A 6,195-nucleotide genomic window follows, 5' to 3' on the forward strand; every position below is an offset into this window, starting at 1 on the left:
ATGGATTAAAGATTTAAACATAAGGCTTGAAACTGTAAAACTCCTAGAAGAAAATATAGCGAAAAAATCTCCTTGACATTGGTCTTGGAGATAATTTTTTGGATATGACACCAAAAGTATAGGTAGCAAAAGCAAAAATAAACAAATAGGACTACATCAACCTAAAAAGCTTCTGTATAGCAGGAAACAAACAACAAAATGAAAAGGAAACCTATGGAATGGGAGAAAATATTTGCAAACCATATATCTGATAAGGGGTTAATATCTAAAATATATGAGAAACTCATACAACTTAATAGCAAATAATAATAATGATAATAATAATAATAAATAACCTGATTTTTAAATGGGCAAAGGAATTCCCTGGCAGTCCAGCGGTTAGGACTCCACACTGCCACTGCAGGGGGCTCGGGTTCGGTCCCTGGTCGGAGAACTAAGCTCGCGCAAGATGTGGCCAAAAAAAAAAAAAAGGGCAAAGGGTCTGAATATACGTTTTTCCAAAGAAGACATACAAATGGTCAACAGGTATCTAAAAATGTACTCAACATCACTAATCATCAGGGAAATGCAAACCAAAACCACAATGAGATATCACTTCATGTCTGTTAGGATGGCTATTATCAAAAAGACAAGTGATAACAGAAGTTGGTCAGAGTGTGGAGAAAAAAATAACTACTGTACACTGTTGGTGGGAATGTAAATTGGTAGAGCCAATATGGAAAACAGCATGGAAGTTATGTAAAAAATTAAAAAATAGAATTACCATATAACCCAGCAATTCCACTTCTGAGTATATAGCTGAAGGAAATGAAATCAGTATTTTGAAGAGATATCTCCACTCCCATGTTTGTTGCAGCATTATTCACAATAGCCAAGATATGGAAACAACCTAAGTGTTCATCAACGGATGAATGGATAAAGAAAATGTGATATACATATATATATATAACTTTGTGGCCCAATATATGATCTATCCTGGAGAATGTTTCATGTACGCTTGAGAGAATTGGATCCTGGGTAGCCAAACATCCACATATATCTTCCTTCCCAAATTTCCAGCATAAAAACATTCCTACTTAATATAATGCAACAATTCCTCCTCCAATTAAAAATATACTCATATCCTTCCCAAGAGGAGAAAGCCCTAGCCTGTCAGTTACTGAATTCAGCTCCAAGTCTAGAATCTCAGAGTGATATCCATTATTCCTCTGTTTCATCATGACTTGTCTCAATATTTGCATCCTATAAATTAAATGATTATTTTAAATAATACCAACATACCCTATATAAAATAGTAGACAAGACAGGAAGAGGAAATTAGAGAGAATTTACCTGAAGCAGATAAGTTAAAGTATTTAGTATACCAAGGAAGGAAGCACAAGTGAAAATGTACTTGGGAGGGGAAATTTCCCTGTAGTCGGGTTAATCCCTACAGCCTCCATCCCTACCACCTTGGCCACTTTGTTTGATCCCACTGAGCAGGCATTGGGGTAGCTTGGGAAGGAACCTGAATGATATTCTCAGAGTGAGTAATCTGTTCACCTGATTAATTGGGTCCATTCCATTAGGTTATTCCACATTCTTCTTTCCCAAATGACTTCAGTGCTATTTCTGACCATGATGTCACTCCAAATACTTCTTCCTCAAAATTCTCCTTCAGTCTCGTTCCAAGTTCCTAACCATACAGCCCAACACCAGACACTGCCCATGACTCATTGTAAATTCTTACTTCAGGTTATCTCTTCTTTTGCATAGAGATATGCTGTGTGAAGTTCTGCCTACTGGGAGTATATTTCATCTCCACTGTCCTTTGGGACTAATCTGAGTGGGGTTGCTACTAGATTTGGCTGGTAGGGAACTAACTCCATATGAGATCATGGAGTTGAGGAAGGGGCAGCAAGGCAGCAGAAATTAGCATACTGGAAGTGTGAGCAAACTTCTCAAATAATTTATTGTGCCTTCAGGACCTGCTTGGACATTTTCTCATATACATTGCTTTCTAGTGTGCTGCTATTCACACCCAAACTTATGGCACTGTGGCTCAGATGATACCAAGTTCATGATGGATAGCTCAAGACAGCATTGTCACCAGGTGCTCCACAGTTGACATTCACTGCTTTTTCAGAAGCAGGATGAGAAGTATCTCTTACAAAGACAACAGTTGCTTGCTGAAGAGGTCATAGATTGATGGAAAACCATAGGGGTCTCCACAGTGATTCTCTTAATTAGGCTTGCCACAAGCTCCATTTAGCAACTCAATCTGCCATTGATAACTCAAGCACCATTTGAATCCACTGGGTCATTAAGGCCACATATGCTGCAGCCTAGAGAAAATTTTCTTTCTTTGGGCCTTACTCAAAACTTGGAAGTCTTTTAAGTCACTTGGTAAACAGTTAGGAGAAGCACACCAAAATGTGAAATATATTACCTGGCAAGTCCAAGAAGGCCCAGTAAGCACTGGGCCTCTTTCTTTGTGATGAAAGTACTAGGGGTTACAAAGTGTTCTTCATTTTGTATGAACCCTCCTGACATGACTTAGACCACTGAACCTCTAGAAATCCCTGAGGCAACAGACCCCTGTACTTTCTCAGAATTTTCCTCCCTCCCTCTTTCTTGCATGTTTTTTTTTTGGTTGTTGTTGTTGTTTGTTTGTTTTTACCAAGGTACCTAGGGTACCTGATACTTCTGGGTCTCCATATTTGATCATCATGATGTCATCCATATTTTACTGTAGCATGATGTCCAATGGAGTAGAAAGACAATCAGTGTCTTATGCATTTAAATTGTAGTACAGAAACAGAGAGATGACATAGTGTTGAGGAAAATGGTGTATTTCTCTACCAGGTGAAAGCAACCTTTTTCTCTGGTGTTTTCTAATTACTGGGATAAAAAACATTAGAACATTAGAGATAAGCTGAGGTCTTCTGGGTACCAAAGTCCATATTGTTTTTATCTAGTAGGAGACCCCAACTGGAGCAGCAGATACAATTGGAGGCATCACCTAGTTAAGTTTATAATAAACCAAGGGTACTGAGGACCCATGTTATTCTCAGGATCCAGCCAGATTCTTCACTAGCTCAACTAAAGAGTTAATGGAAATATGATAGAACTCTGTACCTTGCATCTAACAAGACTATTATGGTGGCAACTGTATTAATGACTTCCTTGGGGAGGTAGTATTGCTTTTGACTGTTTTTTGGTTTGTTTGTTTAGTAGGAGGGATTGCAGGTACTTCGACATGGCCCTGTTTACCTAATAAGCCTTATTCCACAGGTGAGGAATCCATTTCTATGATTATGCCAATCCCTGAGACTGTTTAGTCCACCTCTAAACTCAAGAACTGAGGAAATAACTGTGGGATTTCTCTGGGATTCTAGGGCCCACTGTGAAGTAGATTCTGGTCAAAATTCCACTTATGAGCTGGCTCCCATAAGCCCCACTCCAACCAGTGGGCAGTAGCAGTATGAAGTGTTCTGAAGAATTAGTGTTAGCTCAAAGTCAATGTCCAGTAACCCATAAATGATCCTTTTACTTCCCCTCAAGTTACCTCGGTAAATGGCCACAATTCTCTTTGGGAAAGGGTAGAGGAAATATAAGCAGTTTGTACCTGTGGTGGCTGCAGTGTTGTTCTTCCAAAGTACCCAGGCTTTCCCTTTACTCATGGAATCTTGGATCTAGTAATTGGATGTGGGGCTGTCACTCTATTGTATTGACTTGAATCAAATGTTTTTGATTGGAGTTTGGTTTTGAAATTTTTGAATTATTTATTCAAAATCATAATTTTTGAATAATTTATTTTTAAAAATATATTTTAAATCAAATGGGATCCCAGTGGCTAATTATTTATTTTGGTACTGAGGACCCATGATAAAAAAAGAAAAAGTGAAGGTCTGAAACTTCATGCTGACCTTGCTGCCCCAGATGGAAATCATGTCCCCATATCACTGGCAATTAAGTGCCAGCATATAGCCTCTGCTGAGCCAGGATCTGTCCACTGTGATTGAAATAAGAGGGGGAGGAGCTTTTCATCTGTAGCATATCACAGGCATTCCTGGCCTACTTAGAATAGCCACTAAAGCACTCACAGAGATTTCTTTCATGAGCTTTTTCTGGGCCTCCTTAGAGACATAGAAAGAAGACATGATAAACGCCCTCCAATATTTCTACCTTCCAATGTCTTTGAATTTCTTCCTCCACATTATACCACATTGTACCTCAGCTTTGTTTAGCATTCTCTATTGTGACTAGGTTTTAGGCAACCCACTAAGAAAATATTTAGAAACACTTCCAACTACTCAAGCCAAGATGTTAAATTCAAATTTCTAGCAAACACACCCTTGTCGATAAGTTCAGCCTGAATCTAAGTTTTGGTTTTTCCTCCTTAGAAAATCCATCCTCATGTGTGTTTCCCCCATTTTCATGTAAATTAGCAAATCTTGGTGTGCGGATCTGTGTACGTGTGTGTGCCTTATCCACAGTATGTGCTGATCCCTAATCCCAGTTTATGCCTTATGATTGGCCCCTTGGGTGTGCTGGTACCTAATTTTAGTCAAATGTTTGGAGATGATGAGGAGTGAAGGGAGTAGAGCACAGGATAATTGGCTTCCTTCAGTAAGGTAACTCCCTTCGGTGGATCTTCATGTAAAGCAATAATAACCTCATTAGATATGGCAGATTCTGTTTGGGCTGGTGATGGAAGCTCAGTGAGGTTTAGGGGTACAGGGTTCCCTGAGTTCTTCAGATATTCACATATATCCCCACTGTAGTTCTTGAGGTGCAGCACTTTCCTGATCAATGCCCTAACTTTCACATAAGAGACCTGGTGAGGCTGTAAATTCAGTGGACTTTGTAATTTGACAACTCGTGGAGTCTGGCTTTCAGTCATCTCGGTCATGCAGCTGTAAGAAATGAGTTTCTTTTTTGCACAGTCTTAGAAAACGTTACAATTTGTATTATGATCTGAAAACTTAAGGATTTGAGCTTGTCACTTATTCTTGTTTAAGCAAACTAGATGCAACAGAAGAAGTGACACCATCCTGTAGTCCTTTAATTCTTTTTGACTCTCCTGGTTTGGCAGGAGCAAATAGTTGCTTCTAATGAGCAGCAATCAGAGACTTTATTTATCTTTTAATTTTTCCTACCATTTTATGTCATGGACATATCATCCCTATAGACTAACAGAATATTTGCTGCTCTTGGTCTTGAGTAACCAGCTAGCAGATTTCCTGTCCCATCCATTTCCCCAAGGTTCTGTTGCCTGCAACCATCTCCCAGCACCAATTTCTCTGTACTACTCAAAGTTCTTGGTCCAGATAACATAAACTAACTCTGGCTAACTTAGAAAAGAAATTCCTTGGAATGGTATAGGATCACAGAGTCAACGGGAAGGCCAAGATCAAAACCCAGCCAGGAACCAAGAGAGATTGGGCATGTAAATACAATCAAGATCATGCCATAAGGCCACCATCATTGGCACCACCACTGCTGGCTGCTGTCACTCTTGGTGTCACAGACAAAGGATGCCCCCTCCCCACATCTGTACTCTAAACTCTTCTACTATTGAAACGACAACAAAAAAAGCCTCTCACCTTCTGTGTCTTCACATTCCTCCTTTAATATTAAAAATCCTGTGCAGTAGCATCTGGCTCACTGAGCCTAGATCACATGCTAATACCTTTGGTGGAGAACAAGGAGAGCTGTCCCCTTTGGTTTCCACAGTGGGAGGTGGAGCTCTGTCTCCCACATCTTTTGAATTCCCTCAGATGAGAAGAGTGTTTAGATGCTAGGTGGTCCCACTCCATTCCCCCCAGGAAAAGTCTACTGTAGTCCTTAAATGGAAAGGATTTAGAACAAACATTGCAAAGAGAGAATTAAAGCCTAAGGTAGGCAAAGTAATTTAATAAAGTTAATTATTTTAATACGTTTAAAAAATTTTAATTTATTTAAAATTAATTACCAAAACCCCCCATGTCTAGACAAATTTCTTCCTAAGATGCTAAGAAGACTTGGAAAATGGATTGCAAAGTAGCTATCAATAAACTTTAAAAATTCATGAGAAACTACAGAGGACTTGAAACTGGGTTGACCTTGTATGAAAGGAAAGAGTAGGTTCTGCTAATTACCAGCTTGGTGGTGAATATTGACAATTAATAGAATCCCCTGATTAAACAGAGTTGCTTGCTGTGAACACCTAAA

This window comes from Balaenoptera borealis (genome assembly GCF_965194805.1).
Source record: "Balaenoptera borealis genome assembly, chromosome: 15".
NCBI classification, from domain to species: Eukaryota; Metazoa; Chordata; class Mammalia; order Artiodactyla; family Balaenopteridae; genus Balaenoptera; species Balaenoptera borealis.